Source organism: Sminthopsis crassicaudata, chromosome 4 (assembly GCF_048593235.1).
Source record: "Sminthopsis crassicaudata isolate SCR6 chromosome 4, ASM4859323v1, whole genome shotgun sequence".
Taxonomy (NCBI): Eukaryota; Metazoa; Chordata; class Mammalia; order Dasyuromorphia; family Dasyuridae; genus Sminthopsis; species Sminthopsis crassicaudata.
This window is the reverse complement of record NC_133620.1, coordinates 232,927,846-232,952,860: the sequence shown is the minus strand read 5'-3', so window position 1 is coordinate 232,952,860 and position 25,015 is coordinate 232,927,846. Positions and strand designations below refer to the sequence as shown.

Sequence of the window (25,015 nt, the reverse complement as noted above, 5' to 3'; positions counted from 1 at the left end):
AAAGTAGCTGAACTATGGTAATGCTATCCAAGAAAGTCAGAAGCACAGCCTGGAAGGAAATGAAGCTTGGCTCTCTTGGACCCATCCTCAAAAGAACTCACCAAGGGAAATCATCATTTGAGTTTTCTTACATGCTTATCTCATTCTTAGTTGTTTTATTTTTATTTGGGTCCATGGTTTATCTCCCTAAAAGGCTGTAAATGCCTCAAGGACAAGGAGTATACCAATTTTTCATCTTTGCACAATCAGCACCTAGCAGAGTGAACTAGGCATAATGGGCCCTGACTAAATATTTGTTGAAATTAGTTGAATTTCTTAAATTTACTTTAAACAAGTTTCTTTACCTTTGGGCTTCAATTTCAATCATCTTTCAAAAATTGAGGGAATTAAGCTTCTTGATTTCTAAGGTTCCTGCCAAAACTAAAATTCTTGACTCTTACTCTCGCTTTGTGATTCAAATAGATGGATAGCCATAACTTATGGCCAACATGATTCCATTGAACTGCTGTGCAAATGCTAATAGTAGCTTTAGTGAATGTAGCTCTTTGTTTCAAAAACAGATGCTTTCCATTATTCTTTTAGCAGTCTTAAAAGAAATGATTGACCTCTTTTCTAAAAACTCTAAGAGCATATCCACATTACCATTTTGCATCTCCTTTTAAAACTAAATTGCACTTGATTTGGTTCTCCACCTCTGGATGCTTTCCCCTTTGGCTTCTGGTATACCTATAATGTTTGGTCATCCTATGTTGTGGACCACATACTTTAAATATCACAATTATAAGATGCTTTGTGCTCAAGCCCTCAAAGTTCTGTATTCATTCCTTACTAGAGGTGGTAGTATTGAGGCAGAAAATACCCCAACAATGTTAGAGTTTCCAGGTTAGTGTTGCAGGTAAGAAGAATTTGCTAACTGAGTTTATCTCCAAGTTAAGGAGCAAAGATTTATTAAACTGCTAATAGTGAGCTAAATTCCAAAAAGAATTTAGCAAAGAACCAGGAGTAAGAAGATACATTTATAGGGAAAAGAGAGACCAGGTGCTTTATGATTTACAAGTAGATTTGAGGAGTGGTCCCATATACAACTCATTATTGTCTCAGAAATTTTGTTATCATTGATCAACAGATTGTTATCTGACAGCCAGAAATGTCTGTGAAACTACAGCACTCCAGAAACCAGGGTCCCTTAGGGTTATTGACCCATAGTTAGCAATGTTTGTAGAACTACAGGCCAAGGGACCTTAGAGTGATTGACCAACAGATGATTATCCTACAGCCATCAATGTTTGTAGAACTATAGCACTCCCAAGGCCAGGTGACCTCAAGGTTATCTTTACATCTCCCCTAGAAATTGCACCCCATCAATAATACTCTGTGGTATAATAGAAAAAACATTGGATTTGGGTTCTAGTCTTGATTCTATCACTAAATAGTTGCATGACTTTAGTCACCTTAATCACCATATTTTTTTTTCCACCTGTAAAATGAGGTTAAAATCTCTAAGAATCCTTAGTTTTCCTTAAAACTCAGCTCATTAGATTAATTATATTGATTGATTCATTATAAGCTTTTTGAGAACACAGACTGTCTTTTCTTTTTACATATCTAGGACATTGCCCATAGTAAGTACTTAATACTTATCTGATTGACAAGTAATACCTTCTGCATGAGGCTTTCTTATAGCTTCCAGTGTTTTTCCATCCAAGGTCATCTTCTATCTATTACTTTATATTATTCTTTAATTGACTTTCTATACTTCTCACCAATCACTTTGTATCTAGAGGACTATCCCTATTTACTTTCTAGTTCCCTTTATATAGCGTCTTTCCCCATAGATTATAAGCTCCTTGAATATAGGAACTATTTTTGTTATATTTATGGAATATAATAAATGATTAGTAAATGCTCAATCATCTATTTGTTTTCATATAGTTATAAATATAGTACATCTATACTTATCTATTTATGTGCATGTTGTCTTCCTCTTTCAATGTCCATCTCTTGTAGGACAGGAATTGTTTCACTCCTAGCATAGTACTTGGGACATAATACATGTAAAGTAAATAATAGTCAATTGGTTGGTTCCTGCAGATTTCATGTTCTTTGATTCTAAGTCCCAGCTCTACTTCAGTGTTCCTGGTCCAAATCTTACCTTCCTCTGAAGTATCTGTAGAACTGAGCTAATGGATAAACTACATTTAGCCCCTGAAATAAGAGACAATCCCTCCCCCATCATTTTCTTATCCTTGTTACATTTAAAACATCCCTGCTACGTAATCTTTCTGGGGCTCCACAATAGCTCAGTGAGAAGGGATCACATTTGTGTAAATCTCAACCCAATCTTACAAGTGCTGAGCAGTGGAATTTTATCATTCTTGGGGGAGAGAGAGCTATGTGATGCTTGACTATAAAGGACTGTCCTCTAGAATAAAGTTTGCAAAGGTTTCTGAATATATTTCTCTTTATCCCTCTATTCATCTTCTAAGTCTGCAAGTTATACTGAAAAAATACAATTTTGGATATAGTGACCTGTAACGAGCTGCCGTCTCCAGAAGCTGCCAGATCGCTCTCTGGGAAGAGATCTGCTGTGTCTACTCAAATCTTTCAGACAGATTCTTCTTCCTGTAGTGAACCGTTGTCTCCAGGCAGCTGCTGTTAACTCTTGTCCTTAGAAGTGACTTCCCTTCCTGCAGAGAGCCCCGTCAGGCCTGATGTAATGCAGAGAGTCTTCTTCTTTCTCTGAGAGTCCTCTCTTTTATTCTCCCAGAGAATGGGCGTGGGATAATGCAAGGGCTTCTGGGAAGAACCACCCCAGCCAATGAGCTTGCCCCCTCTATCAAGTCAACCTGAGTTCTCACCTTGTAATTGTCCAGAAAACCTGAATTCTCACCTTGTCACTGTCCAGACAACCTCAGTTCTCACTTAGTAATCCTAACAGTGACCATATTTTCCTGAACTAAACTGAGATATGTATAATCCAAAGACATATCTTTGAAAAAAATCGGTACCTTTGAGTTTTATTAACAGTATAAAAATTAGTTTACCAACAGCTTAGTGTTTGAAGCTTTCTGTAATTTTGTTAAATTTACTGGAATCAATGACTATACAATAGAAATCATGAAGCCAAGAAAATATGCTAGTGGTAAACCAGAAATTCCTTTTGAGTTCTCTCTTCCTGACAAGTGCAAAATAGTTTTGTACGAGACCTATAATGATGAGCTTGTCAACATTCAGAACGCCCTTCAGTGTGACATAAGATACCCTCTTTTGGCTAAAGGACGTCTGAATTCATTTTTCACTTTGCTCCTCAGAAGGGGAAGTTGACTCCAAGAATGGTAAAGTAAGATTTTACAAGCATACTTTCATTTCTTGAAATCAGCATAGTTCTGTAAAATCTGGGATACATGGTTACTGTAAATGTAGGAATTAAGATAAGATGGCAGAACACAGGAGCAAGTCCTGAAAGAAAGAAAGGGAAAAAAAAAAAGCTTGTGTTGAAAAAGCCAGCAGGTCCCAAGAGAGGGAGGAGTTGTCATTGCCTTTGAGCTGAGTTACTGAGAGGATGCCAGGCTTGTTTTAGCCTTTCTTTACTGTGCAGACTGTGGAGTAACCTTTGCTGGGCTTTGTGAAATCCCAAAGCAAGCAGTGTTCTATTCAGACCACAGCAAATAAAAGGCTAGCTCTGGCATCTGGTTTAGATTCAGAAATAAAAAGCAGCCTGCACTAAAAAGGGGAAGGGGAGCTCCCAAAGGCTCCTGTTCATCCTCATTCCATTGTCTGGAGGGGAAAGTACTTTTTAAAAATCTGTGTCAAAACCAAACTCTTTAAATATTTGAATCAAGTCCTTTGTTTGGGTTAGCTGAAAGTTATGGTCCCACTGAATGAAAGATCAAGGCAAGTTTACTTGCCTTAGTAATTGGCCTAAAACTGGAATGTCTTTTGACCTGTGATTTTTTAAAAAATAAATTCTTCTGGCATTTTGAAGAAATAAGGGTGAAATGAAATTACCTTCTTTCTCAATATTTGATGGTAGTGAAATCTAGAGATAAGGTGGTTATGGAAACTTGGAAACAGAATGTTGGAATGAATAAGATGGGGAATCCCACTGGCAAGCCAAAGTAGCTTATTTTGCTTACTCTCATTGGGACATTACCAAATGGCACTTCATTATTGGCTTTGGTGAAGGAAGGGGAATATTGAGCATTAAGTTGACTAATGCAGAGACAGCCTTTGCTTTGAGGAAAGTGATCCCTGTCCCTATCAGATCCACAAAGTTCTGTGCTCCCAAGCTCTATCCATGGGTTAAGAAGTGAACAAAAGCTTTGTTCCATTCTCCTAAGTCTTTGCTAAAAGCAGGCCATCAAGAATGTTAGCTGAGATGATACTAGAGTGAATGAGTGAATAAATACATGAATGAATGAATTAGCAAACATTTATTAATTTTCTTTTTTGTTAGTTTTTTTTTCTGAGACAATTGGAGTTAAGTAACTTGCCCAGAGTCACACAGTCAGGCCCTCCTGACTTCAGGGTTGGTACTCTAACCACTGTGCCACCTAGCTGCCCCCTATTAATTTTCTCTGTGCCAGTCACTGTGCTAATGGCTGGGCATAGAGACAGAAATATAAGATAATCTGCTTTCATGTTCACATTGAAATTGGGAAAACAACACAGAGAGAAAGTTTCAGCCACAAGTCAGCAGAAAAATCCAGTAATCCTTAAGGTACATTGAAAAAGCAGCTAGAAATGCATCTTCTTTAATGCAATGTCCTACTAATAAAACCTTATCAGTTTCTGATGTTGAACCATATCATGGTTTCCTTGGATTATGGCTCTTGGTGGGAGGAGGAAGCATTTGGCACAGTACCTATGTAATAGATTTTTAATAAATATTTATTAATTGAGGGAGAAGGTTAGAAGAAAGAACTTTATCCAAGATCCACTATTATTCCCCCAGCTCTTAGATTCAAGGTCTTGCGTTATCTCTACCTAAGAATAAGAGAAGGTTGTAATAGTAATTAGACTTATCCGATAACATCCAGCCTCCTGTCTGCCCCTCTAGATGCTTTGCTATTTTAGTTAGGCTGTCTTGCCTGTTCCATAGATCACTAGGCCAGCTAGATAGCTAAAATATAAACTTCAGTAGAAAGAATGACTATTAAACAATTGTATTTTATATTTGAGAAAAAGACAATTTTGTTAATCTCTTACTATTCCATTCTCTATGTGTCCATGTCAATATCTTAGAATTTAATATTTATTAAGCACTAATCTATGAGTGACTGTGCTTGGCACTGAAGATTTTGTTGTTCAGTCATGTTCGACTTTCTGTGACCCCCATTTGGGGTTTTCTTGGCAAAGATATTGAAGTGTCATTTCCTTCTCCAGTTCATTTTACCGAAGGGGAAACTGAGGCAAACAACATTTACATGAGTTGCTCAGGAGTACACATCTAGTAGGTATCTGAGGTTGGATTTGAAATTAGGTCTCCTTAAATACAAGTCCCACACTCTATTGAGCCAGCTCATTGCCTTAGGCTCTGAGGATACAGGCATAAAAACCAAAATAGTTCCTTGCTTTCAAGGAACTTACATCCTGTTATTTTCCTTTCCCTTGGGATAAGTATTTACAAATTAGTTAAGAATTATTTCTTTGGAAAACAAGGCCCACTATATTCAGAGTAGTATTACTAGATCTTCATAGGTATATAAGTAACATCATCTCTTTCTCACTAATTGACATCTTTTCAAAGTGTGCAGACATGTTAATTTTAAATGATTTTTAAAAATTTTTTTTATATTTTTATAAAGAACAGATGCTACACCTTCTGGGAAAATAATTTTTAGTAGTTGCTGTATCCAAGTCCCTACTATGGGAACATGCAAACAGTGGGTATTCAAAAATGTTGACTATGATATAGAGGAGAACAATAAAATTGAGCAAGTAAATATGTCTGGAGGGTGTTCTGTGCTCATACCCTCTTGTGTGGGAGGAAAGAGGTTGTTTTGAACCTTTGAAGGAATACCCACCTCTGAAGTCCTCTGAAGAAATTGTAAAATTAAGGTAGTTTGTCTCCCTTAGCCTTTCAGGTATTATTTTTTAAATGAAAGTTTATTTTATTTCTCAATTATCAAACATTTATTTTATCTTTGTTAGCTCTTTCATTCCACTGAAGGATAAAAGCATTCCAAAACCAAAACAAGAAAAACAAAAATCTTGTAATAAAGATGCATAAATCAAGAAAAATAAATCCCCATATTTCCCACATTTAAAACTATGTTTCATTCTAAATATTTAGGAGGTGAGTAGTATTCTTCATTATCATTTCTCTAGAATTACTTTATTGATCAGAGATCTTTAAATCTTTCAAAACTGTTCATTTTTATATTATATTCACTCTGAATCAATGCAAACAATTCTTTCCAGGTTTCTCTAAAACTGGCCCTTTCATCACTTCTTACAGCAAAATAGTGTATTACATTCATGTTAGCATAATTTATTCAGTGTTCCCTAACATGGTGGACTCATCAAATTAGCAGGCCAGGATATGATGTTTTGTGCAGGCTTATCCACCAAATCTAAAGAGTCTTCACTCCATGTAGATGAGCCCTTCAGGAACTAGGAAGCAATTTGTGCCTTCGTGCCCTGTGTCAATCAAGTCCCCAAAACAGCTCAATTCAAAAATGACTGAACAGCATATTGGTCATGTTATACTCTAACTTCCCCAGTTTCTCAGTCTACTCAGTTTACATGACTTTCTCTTCCACAAAACATCAGCTACACATGAAGATGGTCATACTCTTGATCTTGACAATGTTCTACTTTGGTGTTCATGAACTTTATCTAATCATAACATTTTTAGTATCCAAGTTTTTCTTCTGCATTAACCCTGATTTTCATTCTCACCATGATTTCTGTTGCTTCCCACCCTTAGGTTTTTTTCAGGCTCTCATTCTTATAATGGTTACATTTTCTTCCCTTTCCTATCTTGATCCATTGGTAAAATAGTGAACTCTATACTATCCTCTACACTCAGATTCCTTACCTTTTGCACAGATTATGACTACTTTGTGACTATAAAACTATAAAACAAATTCATGTCATATAATCTCAAATTGGCACTTTCCCAATCAATTTGCCTCAGAGGTTATTCTATACTTTTTATCCTTGCTGATCTAGTTCAATCCTATCATTTTTCTGGTGAGGAAATAGGCTCCTAAAGAAGTGATTTTTCTAAAGTCACACATTTGAGGAATCCAAGTGCTTTGGCTAATCTAGCTCTCTTTCCCTGTATTATACTGCCTCAAATAAAGTGCTATAAAAGGAATTTGAGGAAGGAGAGAAAGCTTCCTTTCAGCTACTCCTTTCCAATAAATCTTCCAGATTTTGATTATACTACATTCCTATTTTCCTCTCAATTTTTGTTTTACCTAAAACAAAATTCAAGTTTTTATAACTCCCCCTGCTTTCTGCCAGAGCCTAGTTCTATTTCACACAAATGTGGGCTGCAGTTAAATGTGCTAATGAGTTACCCTCTGTAGCTCTATGAGAAGATGTGAAAACCCAATTAAGTGCTACATGGTGTTTCCACAGCAAAGGCTTCACACTACAGAAAATGTCAGAAGGCAAAGAGAGGCAAAAAATCCTTCCATTACAATACTGCCTCATATTTACTGGATTAGCCATAGTATAATGATTCTGGGAAAGGGGGCTACTCTAAGGACAGCTAGCTGACAAATAACATGAGGTGGAAGAAACTGAGTCATGAGATGATGGGGTATAATAGTAAATAATTTACAATAGGTTGGGAGGATATGTAGTAGAACATACTTTTATGCTTAATCTACATAATTAAGATTTTTCCATTACTTAAGGATAGATAATCAATAAAATAATCAAGTTATTATTAGTAGTGGTTGCCAGTTACCTAGATGTAAACACTTATACTGAAAATTTAACAATCAGCTCTCACAAGCCAACACAAGCTGGTTGGAAAAGAACACTAGTAATCAGAAGATGTTAATAGGGTTTTAGACATATCTTATAATAAGAGTTTTTATGGCTTAGAGGAGTCCTTTCTTATTTTACTGAGGTTAGGTTATTTCTCCTGGGATTCAAACCCAGATGTATAGAATCCAAATTCTGGATTTTTTCCAGTGAGGAAAGGTGAACAAGTATGGATTAGCCTGTCTCTGCAAGAAATAGAAAAGGCCTCTGTCTAAAAAAGTTAGGAGGGAATCCGCTCCTTAGCTACCTTTGGAAAAAATGGATATCACAAGAATTAGGATAATTGCATCCTTGTATCACCAGCACTTACATGGTAGGTGTTTAATTGTATTGTTTCAAAATAGTTTTTATTTCTGATAAATTGCTTTGCCTCAATCTGACTTTTGTTTGATATTCATCTTTGATTAGCAATTTTTCTTTATTTCAACATTTAGAGGCCATGATCTTAACCTGGTGTTGTGGATTAGGGTATTAGTGGAATTGGAGTGGTATGAATTCACCCCTCCCCTCCATTTGTCAACATCTCTCTTCTCTTCTCTCTCCCAGTCATGGCTTCTACAAGTGAGGAAGTTTTGGTGCAAGGCTGGGGCAAATGGACGTTAACTGTCCATACAAGTGTATTGATCTGGAACCCAAGGCTGGGCTTTTTGGAAAGGAAGAGTATAAAAGTTTTTTCTCTTGTTTTTGTTTGTTTAGTTTTGAGTTTTGCAGGGAACTCATAAAACCCTCCCTTGATTTTTATTCTTCTTGCAAGTAGTTTTTATACACACACACACACACACACACACACACACACACTTTCATCCTTGGGACTGCTTTTAAATAATATTGAGAATTGTTTTTCCCTTAGAGTAGCAGATAAGTATCACAAACCTTGAGTTCAAATGTGACCTCAGACACTAGCTGTGTGATTCTGGGTAAGTCACTTAATTCTTTTACCTTAATACACTAGAGAAGGAAATGATAAATCATTCCAGTATCTATAGCAAGAGACTCCATGGACAATATGAGTCAAAGGGGCTTTCTTGGCAAAGATACTGGAATGGTTTGCCATTTCTTTCTCAGGCTTTTTACTGATGAAGAACAAGGCACACAGGGTTAAGTGACTTACTCAAGATCTCACAACTAGTATGTGTTTGAGATCAGATCTGAACTCATTAAGATGAGATTTCTTGACTCTAGGCCTGGCACTCTATCTACACCATCATCCAACCGTCCTTTGGTGTCAGAGTATTGAACTTCAACTATTGGCTCTGATATTTATTATATTTGTGACTACAGCAAATGATTTAATTTCTCTGAGCACTGGGTTTCCTTATCAGTTAAATGAAAAGTTTCAACTAGTTGATCTCTAAGGCCCCTATCGACTCTAAATTTATAATACTATGATATTGAATCTCATTGTAAAATTAGCACAAAATAGTCCTCATGGTTGATGGTGATCCATAACAGTGTCATTCAGTATGCATCTCTCAGAACATTCTGTAATCTCTCTGAAGTATGTTACTTTGAATCTTGTACCAATTAAGTGTTAATAATTAATATAAAATCTTAACTATCCTCTTGGGAGGATAAAAAAGGCTGCTTTGAAATTCTCTTCTCATACTGGAGAAAATGCAAGGTCTCCTGTCTATGTGTTAGACTTTGGATAGTCTTGAATAAATCATGTGGCTTTGAATGGTCTGAAGTATAGCATTAAGAATTGCTTTTTCCCATGTAATTTTTGCTGCAATCAGTGTGAAAGTCTAGCTCTTAACGTCAGCTGAGGCTTCTAAAAGGTGATTTGGGGTTATGGCTATAAGACCTATCTAACCCAGACTGCTTCCTCAATATCTTTAGAAAACCTCTATCAAAAACCTGAGAGTGGAGGGAAAAGAGGTCTATTATTTTAACACATTCATTTAAAGGCTTAACAGTGACCACTTTATCAGAGTAGGGTACCTGCTTTTTCAAATTAGAAATAAAAAGCAAGACCTATAAAAATGGCTCTCAGAAAAAATAAGCTTTAGTGGAGAGGAGATGGAAGAAGTGTAAAAAACTAAAAATAGAGAAAATTGTAATGGACAGCAGATATCCTATTCAATGCCTTAAGTGGGATATTTCATAGTTCATAGACTCCTCAGTTTTGAGCTAGAAAAAATCATCAACTGAAACCTAAAGCAATGAAACTATTGGCCTGGGGTCACACATAATGCTTCATGGAGTTCTAAACATTGGGAAATGGGAAATGAAGACAATAAGCCCAGATGGTTTTATATATCTGTCAATATAGTACTTGAAGTCACTTCTATCTACAATATATAATATATACAATAAACTTCACTAGCTTCCTATTACCTTCAGTATCAAATATAAGTACCTGTATTTGACATTTCAAGCACTTTACAATTGCCCCTATGCTATCTTTCCAGACTCATTGTATATATACAATATATATGCAATATTGTATGTATACACTATTATTCCTCGCCATCTATTTCCTGTTTTAGCCATCTTGGCTTCCTTGCTGTCCCTCACACATACCAGTCCATCTCTCATGTCTGCCTTTGTATCGGATGTTTCCCATTCTTGTAATTGAATCCTCCCCACCTTTGCTTTCTGGAATCACTGGTTTCTTTTATGATAGTTTGAGTACCTCCTTCCATGTGTGCACAGGGCCTTGATCTCCATCAATAAAGTGAAAGTCGAATACCAGTGAGGTTACATACATCAGGCCTTTCCTAAAATCTTTTATACCTCCCTCCCTTGGAGCTTCCTAAGCAATTCCCTTCCTAAAATTATTTAATTTTTTTTCAAATGTTTTTTGCATACATCCCTCTATGGGTGTGTTATCTTCCCTTTTAGAATGTAAGTTCCTCAAGAGCAAGAAGGTTTTAGCATTTACCACAGTGCTTGACACATAATAAGTATTTAATAGATGCTTTCTTTATGGATTGGTTGTTTGAGTACCTATACATCACAATAATTATGATTACTATAATTCCATATTCACATAAATTTACCAAGTACTTTATGCATAATAACCCTTTAAGGTAGATAATTCAAATATGAATATCTCTGCATCTTAAATGAAGAATCTGGAACTCAAAGAGGGAAGTATATTCCCTAATAAATTTCAGAGTTTGGACATGGAGCTAGATTTTTTGACTCCAAAACCAATGGTCTTCCCAAAATACAGAATTAGCAAGCAAATTATGTTAGAAAAATACATTTAAAAAATAAAAAGAAAATGGCCAGTTAATCCAACCATATTACATTTGATATAGCCCAAGGAAAATATTCTGCAGAACAGATGAAGAAATGCATCTTTTTCCTAGTAGAAGGGAGCCATAGGTGTGGAATTCTGCATATGCTTTCAGACATAGTTGTGTTTTCTTATTTTGCTTACTTTTTTTTTTTTTTTTCTTTTTTTGGTACTAGAGAGTTTTCAATGAGAGGTGTTGGGGAGACAAGATGTATGCAGGAGAAATAATGAGGGAACAATGCCAGATAGCACAGAGTCTGGTATAGAGTTACATGCTCAATGTTTGATGAATGAATGAATAATTAAGTGAAAAATTATGCACTAGAAACAGATTCAGGACTAGGCAAAATTGTGAAATACTACTGTGAGGCATTTCTGTTTTATTGATGTCTTCTGTTCTTACAGACATAGTTATTTTCCAAAATAGTACTATTTGTCTCCCCAACAGGACTATGAGCTATTAAAGTCTAGTAAATCATAAGTTCTCTTTTCTTTCTTTTGTTTCTATGTCTTTCTTTACTTACAACAAGGCTGTACACATGATAAACTATCAATACATTCTTATTGACTGATTAGATTGACACTGATAATGCACATGTGTATTTTCTTCTGGCAACATTACCATCTTATCCTTAAGACAAAATTAGTCAATCAGCAATTGTATATATTAAGTGCCTACTAAGTGCCTAGTCATTGAAGGTATAAAAGCAAAATGAAGCAAGACAAAGCACAAAGTATTGCCCAGATTTCCTTTTTGTTTTATTTTGCTTCTGATCACTCTTTGTTCTAATGGTTCTGTTTTATTTTATGGCAAATAACTTTCCCTTTCGTGGTGCAGTCCTTGTGAAAATTGATTCTCTCAAAGCTTTACCCTTAGGTTGATTCCCTCACTTGTATCTCTACTCTCTGAAAAAGGGAAGAATGAATCGCAACCTATTTTATTTTAAATATCTGCAGACATTCTAAATTATTTCCATCTGGCCTTTGTAAGTCTGATAACAGAATGAGAATATGGTTAAAAGTCATTAACAAAAGAGTGTATGGTTATTTCTCAATATTTACACACCTTAAATTGCCAACTTATTTTGGGTGTGCCAACCCATTTTAGGTGTGTCTCTGCTGGCTGATGAATCATATAGCAACCAAACTTTGAATAGATGATTTATGGATATTCCAAGGTTAACAATTCCATGCATTATTTTTTTTAAAACAAATAATTATACTTGTTGATAGCAAATTGTTATATGGTAAAGATTAAACAAAATAGTAATAAATATTTACCCTTATTTAGAACAAGCAAAAAGACTTATGTATATCTTTTTATTAATATTTTTATCTTTTTTATTAATTATTTTGTTTTTATATTTCATTTATTACCAAATCTATCTTTACTTCCTGCCCTATTGAGCAAGCCATCACTTAAGAAAAAAAAGAAATTTCAAAAGCAATATATCAAAACTAATCAATATATCAACCATATATAAGGAAAATGTAAGCAAAGAGGGTCCAGAGAGTTATTCAATCACTTACTCAATCAGTAATTCAAAGCATTGGCTCACTGTCTCCCTACAATGAATGAAAGACATTGTTGATATAAATTTAGGATGATCTTGGGGAAGAATGCATGTAACAGAAACAAGGCATCACAAATTATACTAATTTCGATTCTATTATGATAGGAATCTTGTTATTGCTAGATCCTGCTATTTATGACTGTTAGTGTCACTGCTAGTTACTGTTGTCAAACTGAAATGTCAAAGGAAGGTCTATACATTAACCCTGGAATGTACATAGTGCCACCTGGAGATAACTGATGTTAATGCAATACTAGCTTAATTCTGATTTTAATGTCACACTAGTTTAATCCTGGTAGTAATGGAACGCTAGCTTAAAGAATATATAAACTCTGGTTCTCAGATTAATAAATAGAACTGCTTGATAGATTTCCCACCTGGCTCATGCATATTAAGTTCATAATCACACTCACAATATTAATTGGCATTGAACTCCAACAAAATATAGTGCTTTAATCACTGGATAATGATGCCTCGTAGGAAATAGATTATTATTGACCAAAAGAATGTCATGTGCAGTGGAGTTCTGAATAAACAGAAAACTAACATGGAACCATTCAATTGAGTTATGATTCAATTCAATTGTGCAGAATTCCTCAGAGGGAATTGTTATCACCTGTCTCTCCCCTCCCTCCCCCTTTAACCAGGTTACTTACTTTGTGAACTTTTATTTTATTATGTTTTGGCAAGACAATTGGGCTTAAGTGACTTGCTAGAGTTAGGTGTCTGAGGCTGGATTGGAACTCAGGTCCTCCTGACTCCAAGGCAATTCCTCTATCCACTGCACCATGCAGTTACCCATCCTTGTGAACTTTTAAAGACAGGAAGATCTGGAATTCAGGTGTCAGTAAAAGTATTTCTAGAACAGCAATGGCTGATAGCAAGATCTGTACGAGTTTTTGAGATTATTAACAAATTAAAAACACCTAGGAAAGACAACTTTAGGAAACATATTCCCTCAGGCAAAGAGAAATATAAGCTATGGAACTGAACAAAGGCACTGATCTCAAGAGCCCAATAGATAGCAACACCGAAGTAAAATATATAATGACTCCATAAAGAAAGACCCTCCTAGCAATCAAAAATCATGAAGTACCCCTTTGTCATTTTTGTTCTTTATACATGTAGTTCACTATCACTTTAGTATATGTTTAAACTTATTTTTGTGAGAAACCTTGTCTATACAACGGGGTAAGTTAAGAAGAGTTCGTTTTGTAATAAATGTCTTTTCTATACCTGCTTAGTAAATACCCTTTCTAAAAATTAGTTGTCTGTTGGGAATTAATGTGAAATACATTGGTGCGGGCTTATGAGCAAGTGTACTAGAACAACTCAGCATCTCAACATTCCTCCTAAAACTCTGAGAACAGTAGCAGTTATTGCCCACTGAAGACATCATAGTCTCAGTGAGATTTGCAACACAGATGGAATGTTTCATTTGGCTGACAATACATAAAACATTTCAAATCCAAAGAACCATCCCTATACAAAAAGTGAAAGAAAATGCATTTCTCTCCCAATTCTTCTCCAATGCTAAAGCTTTGTCATCCTAATTACATAGTAGTCAGTTTCATATTTTTGTTCTATTTACATTATTGTAGTCATTGTGTATGCTATTTATTTTATGTTGAATTACTCACATGTATGACTTCCCATGCTTCTTTGAATTTTTCACATTTACTAATTCTCATAGAATGGCAATATTCATAATATATCATTCACATTTTCCAAGCTATTCCCCACTGATGAGAATCTACTTTGTTCCAGTTTCTTGCTACAGCTGAAAATTACTAAGTGAATTATTTGTTTAGCTGAGACTTTTCTTTCTGTCTCTTAGGGGTATATGTCTCCTTGAAGGGATCTCTCCATGACCATTCTAGTCACTTTCTAAAGAGTAATTCCAAATTGGTTTCTAGAAGTGATGTCAATTTTTAGTTCCACCATAATGTGTCTTCCCTAACCCTTTTAACATTGACAACATCTTTTAACATTTGTGTCAATTCTTTTGGATAGGGGATTAAACTTTCAGAACTTGAAGCAAGCTGTCACAGGGCTGTTAAAAGTTTGCAACTCTTTTGCCAACTTTTATATTAGATATAGACATATAAATACATATATTGGTCATTTATGCATCAAACAATGACTCCAAAATGGTTTTTTTGAAGTCTCAGCACACTTTCATTTACTTTCTGCTGCCCATCCAGCAGTGTGTTGATAAACTGATTTTTCCCAACCCTTTGGATTCTGATACATTTGTCCTCATTTTCTTAAAATGTTTGGTGTTTAAATATTTATTGTTTCATACAACTTCAAGTTTACCATATCTGTACATCTTGGATCTTAAGTTAATAAAGTACCAACCACATTAAAAAAAAAAAACAAAAAACAAAACAAAACAAAAAATCCTAACCAATTATCTGATTAAGCAGATCATCTAATTAGCATTGTCACTGACTCCTATATACTAGAACATTAGAATTGTGGTGATAGGAATGATGGCTGTAGTGAAGAATAAAATTGACCAAAAAAAAAAAAAAAAGCTGATTTAAGGAGGTAACTTAAAAAAAATTAGGGTGGATGAAACATGGATAGACAGCAATTTATGTGAAAAAAATGTGGCAATTCTAATATAAAAAAGACTTTATTAATAACTGTCTAAGGAAATGATTATATATAGGGAGTCTTAGAGACTTATAATTTGGTTTACAAAATACCATATACATTAATTAGAGGAAATGGATTTGAATTCTGGTTCTATTATTTAAAACATGTTTAATCTTATGCAGATTATTTGACTTCCCTGAGCTCTAGTTTCCATATCTGTGAAATGGTAGCTTATCTTGAGGGTGTTTTAGAACATAAAATGGAAATTTTTACCAAGAATTTTTGAAAACTTTTTAGAAATACAGTACAAATTATGGGAACGCAAGTATCTTAATAGTGTTAATGAATATGGTGTTAAATATTTATTAAATAGGACAGAAGTGGGTGTGTCTTTAAAAAAGTATATATTGTGGACAAATGTAAGTTAATATAATGAAAATAAAAGTTTTCCTTCCTAGAGATATACCTATCACTCATAAGGTCATCCTAACCAACATCGTTTTTTGTATCAGAGTTATTAATACATTATATGCAAACCCTATTAACATGATGTTCTACCCAAGGTATTTTTGTGGAATTAATTAATAATGTTAAGATTGCCTATATTATTTTTGTGGCTGAAAATATTTTATACAATTAGATTTTTTTATTAATGCATGGAATTTTTTACACATTAGTCATTTCCAAACCTCTTCAAACATTTCCTATACGTACATGACTACCCCCATTCTAAACAGTTAAAACAGCCTTCTCCCTCTTTAGAGTAATTTTGGCTGCAAATAAATTGTGTTCAAGATCACAAAGACATTATATGTTAGAAGAAGAATGTGAGCATTAGACATAACTATAGTCAAACTCAAATCAAATATAAAATACAATATTAGTATCTATTAAAGTTAAAACAATCTTCCATTCTAATAATAAGTTATAATCTACAAACACAGGCATGTATTGTACATTTGCAGCCAAAATTAGGGATAAAGTCCAAAAGTCTTTATTGTCTCCTTCACAGTCTGCCTCCTTGCCTGAGGCCTGGGCTAGCTTTCTGGAGGCCCGTCAGACAAGCCTTGGTCTCAGTGGGGGAAGCAGGAGAGCCACCTCAAGGCTGATGAAGATGGAATGCCTCTCCCAATCTGAGAGCTTGAGCTCTAGCTTATATACTCTATTACAATTACTTCATTACAGTATACTGAGTATAAACTAATCATTATATCACTAGGGAATCATAAGATTAAATCAATCATACTGAACTAGAGAACTCACATGCTAAACTAGATAATCATTGTTTTATCAATTCCACTGAGTTAACACCTTGTTTAAATCAATCATACTGAACCTTAAGTATATTTCTCCAAAATTCCTGCCCTTTACATATTATTAATAATTTCATTGAGATCCAGGCTTTGTCCTCTGTTTCTTTACTGAGGCTCAACTCTTGGGGAAGGTCAGCCTCTAAAGGATATGACTGAGATTCCCCAACCTTCAGGGAATAGGCTCCTTCATCTTGGACCAGACCTCACTCAGGTAGGAGACCTTACTTCTTCTTAGAGTATAAGCCAACTTCAGTTTAGTCAAGTTCTTTCCCTGAGGAAAAGGAGTCATGTTCTTTTAACCTTCCATTAGAATTTAGAGTGACCCATTTCATGAAGGAGAAAATCAACCAGAGTGATCTGGATGAAGATGGAGTCTCCTTTCTACATTGCTAGAGACCATTGAGTCTCAGGATCAGGCCATATTCTCAGTAAAAGGAGTTGAAGAGCCTACATCCTCATTAAATGTCCATCAATCAGAGTTGATTTTTAGTTGTCAAGGGATTTTCCTTTGAAGCATATTTAAAGTTTTTAAACTCTTTTTAGTTGCCAAGAGAAACCACTGACCATAAATTTATGTATCATTAGCTAATCTAATTAATAAAATGATTATTAATTACCCAGAAATTCTGTCTTTCAGGTTTTTCATTCATCACAATAGATAATACAGCTAGCTTTGGAATTGAGAAGACCTGATTTTAATTATTGCTCTTGACAAATATGTATTATGTCACCCTGAGCTAGTCCCTTCATCTCTCAGTGTACTAGGCAATCCACTAAGACTGAACATTACATAAATGTTGCTATCTGTATTGAAAAAAAGGAACACCTGTCCAGGAATTCCTTATATCAACAAAAATCACAGATTTAAACAAAATAACAATAACAATAATAGAGACCAATAATGTCCATTGTATTTATATATCATGTCTTGTTCTGCTATTTTTCAACCCCAATCATTGGGAATATAATTCATTTCCAGCCTTTTACTTTTAAAAATAGCGCTGCTAGCAAATATGTATACATATATTGGATTGAACATATGTTTTTAACATATTTAACATGTTTGGATTACCTACCATCTAGGGGAGGGGGTGGAGGGAAGGAGGGGAAAATTTGGAACACAAGGTTTTTGCAAGAGTCAATGCTGAAAAATTACTCATGCATATGTTTTGTAAATAAAAAGCTTTAATAAAAAATAGTGCTGCCAGGAATAGTTTTGTAATATAAGGCAAGTTCATTGCTATTTGTAAATAATTATGAAAGATCAGGAATTCAGCTAGGCATCTGACGAACAAAGACCTTGACTTTGTTTTTTGCATAGTCCACATAATGCATTTAGGAGCAGATAAAAAATTGTAGCAGATTAGAGACACACACCTCTGTGGATTTCTTTGGCAAACTCCCATCTTCCTCTTAAGATGAGCTTAGGAACACAAGATTCCTATGAAGAATTAGACAGGAAAATACATAGAATATCCTAAACCAGAGTGAGGACTCAGGCAGAGAGGTTGTACAGATGAATAGAATTTTAATTCTGATGCTACTAGTGAGTTAGCACCTGGATGAGGACCTGTGATTTCATTCCACATGAATAATTTCCTGATTTAGAAAGTTCCTGCATTCGAGATGACTAGATTTTCTTTGTAAAACGGGGGTGGGGGGGCAGTGAAATGTTAATGACACAGCCAGTATTCTAAAAGGTTAGATATGAATGTGGGTCTCCTTGACTCTAGCAGCTAGTTTATGTAGAACTCCTGATCAGAGACAGGAATCCTTGCATTTCTGAGTTCAAATTCAGCCTCAGACATTTACTAGCTATGTGACTCTAGGCAAGTCACTTTACCTCAGTTTCCTCATTATAAAATGAGCTGCAGAAAGAAATGACAAACCACTTAAATATCTTTTCCAAGAAATCTCCAAATGGGGTCACAGAGTTAACAAGAACCTCTAAAGGAAAACACTCTATCCTTTACCATTATTCTCCTAACAGAAGAATGTATAAATGGAGATTATCCTATAATAAGAGAAATTAGATTTGATAATAGACTGTTGTCTTATATACTGTAAACACTTAATAAAATGCTTATAAAATGAAAAATTTTCTCCCAGAAAAGAAATACCTATTTTAGCCAAAACTCAGAGAAAAAAAAACTTTTATGGATTTTATGGATTTTTTTTCCTGGTGTATCAATGACTGAGAATGTTGGAAATTTTGTCTTTGTAAAAGAAACTGAAGAAAGGGTCCTCATTTTTAAGCTAAAAAAAAATGCAGTGCCTCATATACTTTCTATTTAAAATCTTCTCTGAACACCTTAGCTGAGGACTCTAGCTGAAGTCATAAAGAAAGAGGAGCTTCATGATCTTGTGCCCATTGGAACTGCCGTGGGCAATAATCAGAAGGAAAAAAGGGACTAATAAATCAGCAAACATTTGTCAAGTCCTCATGTTCTAGGAATACAAATACAAGCAAAAAGAAATATAGTCACTACTCTTAAGGAGTGTCTATTTTTTTTTCTTTTTTCTTTAAAAAATTATTTTATTCATTTTGCACTTAAAAACAAAAAGACAAAAATAACAAAAAAATTCACAACCATTCCCATGTACACAGTACAATATTAAAACAGGATTTACGAAACCATGAATTTCCATTTAATTTTGTTTACTTTTTAAAAAAAAACTATGTAATAAATCACATCTTTTTGAAAGCTACCCTGCTTTTCTGTGCTTCCTTCTAAGTTTAAAGAGTTTACTTTCTAATTGAGAAGATAATATATAATAGGAAGCTAAAGGCCAGGAAAATGATCAGATGGCAAAGTTTAGAGGAGATGGGAAAGGAAGAGATAGGTGGTCACACTCTTAAATGGAAGTTCTAGGAGGAACCCTCCAATTAAAGGGATGGGCTCCAAATTGAGTCATAACTCTCTTAATAAACCTATGCTGTTTTTTTAATGATTGCTTCTTTTTATGGTCACCAAACTTCCAGTACATAGTCCATTTGTGAATTTCACAATTTTACCATAATCCTGTTTTCTAGCACAGTAGCACCTGGACAATTCTCTAGGATTCCTCAAATACCACCAATAATGGTCTGGCAATGACATAGCAAGTTATTTCAGCACTCTGGGAAGTAGTTTGCTACTTAAATTATAAATTGAACTTATAAAGGACTGCTTGGTGCTTTCTTAGCATCTTTTCTCTAAATTTTGGGCTTTAATTCCCTTTTATTCATTTCCCCCCTCTCCTTTCTCTACTTTCCAGTCTGAAGATCATTTTCCTTGATAAAGAAAACTGAAGCAAAATAAGTGTTAAGTATTTCAGTCCTCTCTCAGTTGTCCATTATCATTATCCTATCTATCCATAGCAGCTTGTCTATCCTTTCCTTGATCTTCTTCTTGTCCCCATTGTAGCTTTAAAGGCTCTTTTTGTTTTTCTCAGTACTTATCATAAGCATCCTCTAAATCTAGACTTTATCCTTCCTGACACTGTTCTTGAAAGACAGGGCCACCTTTTTGGATTTGTCCTGAGTTGCCTGCCATGGCATATCTTTTGTACATATCTTTTAAACAGCTGAGCTTCTCCATGGTTTCTCAGTGCAGCTCTAATAGCTAATAATAATTCTCTAATAATCTATTCTTTAGACTCTCCCCTCTCTTCTTCAGCAGAACAATTTCCTAATGTGTTTTGAAATATTGTTCTTAAGAGTTTTCCATCTCCTTGATCTAATTTTATGTCTTATAATTTAGAACTAAATATCTCCTGAGGTCCCTTCTTTCTCCAGTTCTATAATGTATGAACACTAGAGGTCATCAAGGGAAAACCCCTTATTTTATAAATCCCTAGGAAGGAAGGAAAGAGGGTCAGAGAAATTAAATGTTAAGTGAAGCCTGAGTTCAGAGAAGACTGAGGTTCAGTTCTCAGATCTGCCTCTTACTATTCATGTAACCTTGGGCTTAATTTAACATAACTTTCAGAACACCTCAGTTTTCTCAGGCTCATCTATTTCTTCTTAATGATCTGGTAGCTGATTCTATGAGTCTTGTTATAGTAAAGCTTCTATTTATCTCTCATTTGATCCTTAGAATCAGCTTGGTGGTTCAGGGAATAGCACACTGGGGCTGGAGTTAGGAAGACCTGAGTTCAGACACTTTCTAACTATGGGATGCTGGGCAAAGCACTAAAATGCTTTCTTCTGCCTCAATTTCCTCAACTATAAAATAGGAATTATTATAATGCCTAACTCCCAGGATTTTGTATGAGGATCAAATGAGATAATAATTTTTAAAAAGTAAAAGAAAGCCCTTAATACAGTGCATAGCACATAGTAGGATAAATTAGTAAATGCTTATTCTTTCCCTCCCCAGTCATTCTGATTTATATCTGGCCATTGGACCCAGGTGGCTCCCAAAGAGTTGAGGCAGGTGACCTTGCACAGCCCTCCCTCACTTATATCCCATTTATTTACATGTCATGGCATAGATTCCTTGATTGTGAAGGGCTGAAACTCTTGAGTCAATGAACTGGGGTCGGACAATGGAGCACTTGAGGCTAATTGCTGATTGGACAATACTCTATAAGAATATGCTTGGGAAATGTCCCTTCCCACTATCCTGTGCTGACCCAATCATTTGGTGTATACAGAGAATTGTGGGAGGGACTAGGAGGTGCAGGGAGACTAGCCAAGGTTTCTTCTGCAAGAGAGACAAAGAGGAAGAGGTGAGGTTGGGGAGATCCTGTGTCCATCCCCATCACTTCTACTGCTAAATACCAAGAATAAAGACTTTTGCTTATCCTGAGTCCGGCTGATTCTAAGGTACCCAGGGTGCTAACTTGGTCATCACATTTGGTGCCCAACTGTTAGGATTACTAGGTGAGAACTCAGGTTGTCTGGATAGTGACAAGGTGAGAATTCAGGTTGGACAATTACAAGGTGAGAACTCAGGTTGACTTGATAGAAGGAGCAAGCTCATTGGCTGAAGTGGTTCTTCCCAGAAGCCCTTGCATTATCCCACGCCCATTCTCTGGGAGAATAAAAGAGAGGACACCCAGAGATAGAAGAAGACTCTGCATTGTATCAGGCTTGACGGGGCTCTCTGCAGGAAGGGAAGTCACTTCTCTGGACAAGAGTTAACAGCAACTGCCTGGAGACAACGGTTCGTTACAGGAAGAAGAATCTGTCGGAGAGATTTGAGTAGAAGACACAGCAGATCTCTTCCCAGAGAGTGATCCGGCAGCTTCTAGAGACGACAGCTCGCTACACCCAACGTGGGACCAACAACCCTAATTTCACTGAAGAAGCCTTTGGGGACCAGGAAATAGGGTGAGTATTTTAATATTCAAACAGGGTACTTGCTTTATTAATGACTAAACTAGTAACCTTTTCTAGCTGAAATGGGGCAAATGTTAGGAAAAGATTCTCCCCCAGCCCCACCCCAGGGGGTGCTATAGAAAGCATGCTTAAGATGACCAAGGGACAAGGTTTAATAACTTGTTTGCAGATTGCTAAACTCTTGGGTACATTAGAACTTACGTCCTCTTAGTTCTTAAAAGAAGAAGAAATAGGGCTATGAAGCTGGTAGGAGAACAACTATGTGAATACTACAATGATAAAGGTCCTCATTCAATTTCCAAGGAAACATTCTATATATACAACATAATACAATTGGCCTTAAAGCATCCTGTAAGTTATAGAAAAAAGAAAAATTTTCAGAGTAGCCAGATGAGGAAGTGTGAGGAAAAAGAGGAAGACAATGAATAGATTAGTAGCAATAGCACTAGAGGGCATGTGGAGTTAAGTGAGGATGAAGGGCTTGGTGAAGGGCATGGTGAAGTGCATGGTGATTCTCCCACTGACCAGGCAGCTTCCACTCTGCCTAAACCAGAACTGGTTCTTGACACACCCCCACGAACTTCACCTTCTGGGATGGAAGGAGAAGGAATAGTAGGAGGGGCGGTGATATCACCAGCACTTCCACCCCAGCCATCACCCCCTTCTATGACTAGACTGCAAAAGGCTCTACTTAAAGCCACAGAAGAAAGACAGGATTTAGCTGATTTGAAAATCAATATATATCCTGTGATTCAACAGTTTAACTCTTCAGGTCAAGAAAGTAGAAGATACACTCCTTTTGATATGGAAATCCTCAAAGACCTGAAAAAGGGTCTTTATGGGGCTACATCAGCTTATGTTAAGATGTTATTACAGAATTTGGTTTATGAAGTCTTAACCCCTAGGGACTGGAAATCTATAGCAAGGACATGCTTAGAACCTGGACAGAACTTGTGGCTTTCTGAATATAGTGAGCTCTGTAGGGTACAAGCCCAACAAAATAGTCATAGTGAAGTTAATCCTCCAGTCACCTACTAACAGGTATAAGTTCTTATGCAGACACTTCAGCACAGATTAATTACCCCTTAGCAGCATATGAGCAAATTGCTGCTGTTGCTATCAAAGCATGGGCTTTTCTCACCTGTAAAAACGACAAGGGAGAGGCCTTCCCAAAAATAGCACAAGGGCCAAATGAACCCTTTGCTGATTTTGTGGGATGTTTGCAGACAGCTGTCATACAAACTAATGGTGAAAATGTAGTAACAGACATTATGATAAGGCATATGCTTGTATCTCCACAGATGGAAAAGGAATCAGATGGGTGCCAACAAGTCGTCTTCACCTTGTCCATCAGAGAGAGAAGGAGCAGACCCTTGAAACAAAGGAGAAGACCCAGGAAACATCATGTGGTTCCATTGCTGATTGTGCCCACCACTGGAAGAGCCTGGCAGTTATGGCATTTGACTCATGGACATCAAGAATTGTTGGACTTCTAAACCCTCAGGAATCATTGGATTCTCTGGGACATGATAAGACTATTGTAGGACTTCTAAACCCTCAGGAATCACTGGATTCTCTGGGACATGATAAGACTATTGTAGGACTTGAAAACCCTCAGGAATCATTAGATTCTCTGAGACATGATAAGATTGTTGTAGGACTTCAAAACCCTCAGGAATCATTGGATTTTCTGAGAAATGATAAAACTGTTGCAGGATTTCAAAATCTGCAGGAATCATTGGGTTCTTTAACACATAAAAGACTGTTGCAGGACTTCAAAAACTTGTGGGGATCATTGGATTCCCTGACACATGAAGCAATGGACAATAGATTGGTTTTGGACTATCTCTTGGCTGCTGAAGAAAGTGTATGACTGTTGTTTACATACCCTCCTTCTAGGACTTCTCGAAATCTTTTATAAGACAATGTTGATTTATATTGTTTGTTTTATCACTACTTGCATGTACAATTCATGTTTGTTACACCACATTGAGCCTGCACTGGCTGTGGGGAGAGTCATTACTAATAGCCTGTGCATTATTGCTATGTGCTTATGTAATACCTCCCATGCTGATGGGTTTGTGCATACCTGTTTCTAATAAGATCCTTCAGCCCAGAAACCAGCTAGCAATCCCCATTTCCCGTTAGTGCTTTTCATCTCCCTTCCTGAGAAGTCAGGGATGGCGTGACCACCTGTGTTCTAAAACAAAAGAAAGTGGGAGATGTAAAGGGCTGAAACTCTGAGATGTTGCACTGTGTTGGATAACCGAGCACTTAAGGCTAATTACCGATTGGACAATTTAAGAATATGCTTGGAAAATGGCCCTTCCTGCTATTCTGTGCGGGCTTGATCTTTTGGTTTATAGAGAGAATTGTGGGGAGGATTAATGGGTGGAGGAAGACTAGCCAGGGTCACTTTGGTGGTAGATGAGGAGAAGGGAGGTTGTGGAGAGCTTGTGTCCCTTACCTTCACTTGGGCCCTAACGCCCAAGAATAAAGACTTTTGCTTATCTTGACTCTGGCTGATTCTAAGGTATCCAGGGTCAAAGTCATCACACTTGATGTATGATTCTCTTTGGGAATGAAGGACAAATAATAACTAGCTTTTACTTGAAAGATCTCTTCCTTCAGATCTCTGGGTTTTCACAGTTGAATATTTCCTTTACATAAGATGTCACCCTACCACTCTTTTATATGTGTTTCCTTTAAGTTGTATTGCTCCCTTGCTGTCTAGCCATGATTTCTATCTCAACAAGACTCAGTTATAATGATGAGTTTATTGTTATCTCCCTGCAATAAGATCTCTGGCTAATTTTGCTTATTTTTAATATTCTGAAGCTTGGTATACTATAACTTTGACTTCTTATTCTCTTCCTCTTCCTCCTCTTTCTCCTCCTCTTTCTCCTTTTCCTCTTCCTCCTCTTCCCTCTTCTCCTTATTTTCATCCTCC

General features: G+C 36.1%; 1 long non-coding RNA gene across 1 annotated transcript in view; it reads left to right on the top strand.

Annotated features, from left to right (window-relative positions):
- Positions 1–24,537, top strand: part of LOC141566209 (uncharacterized) — a 27,512-nt gene extending 2,975 nt beyond the window's left edge. Inside the window, exons 2-3 of the long non-coding RNA XR_012489250.1 lie at positions 21,729–22,056; positions 23,367–24,537. This is a non-coding gene — a long non-coding RNA (uncharacterized LOC141566209). The remainder of the gene's footprint in view (positions 1–21,728; positions 22,057–23,366) is intronic.
- The last annotated feature ends 478 nt before the right edge of the window (positions 24,538–25,015 follow it).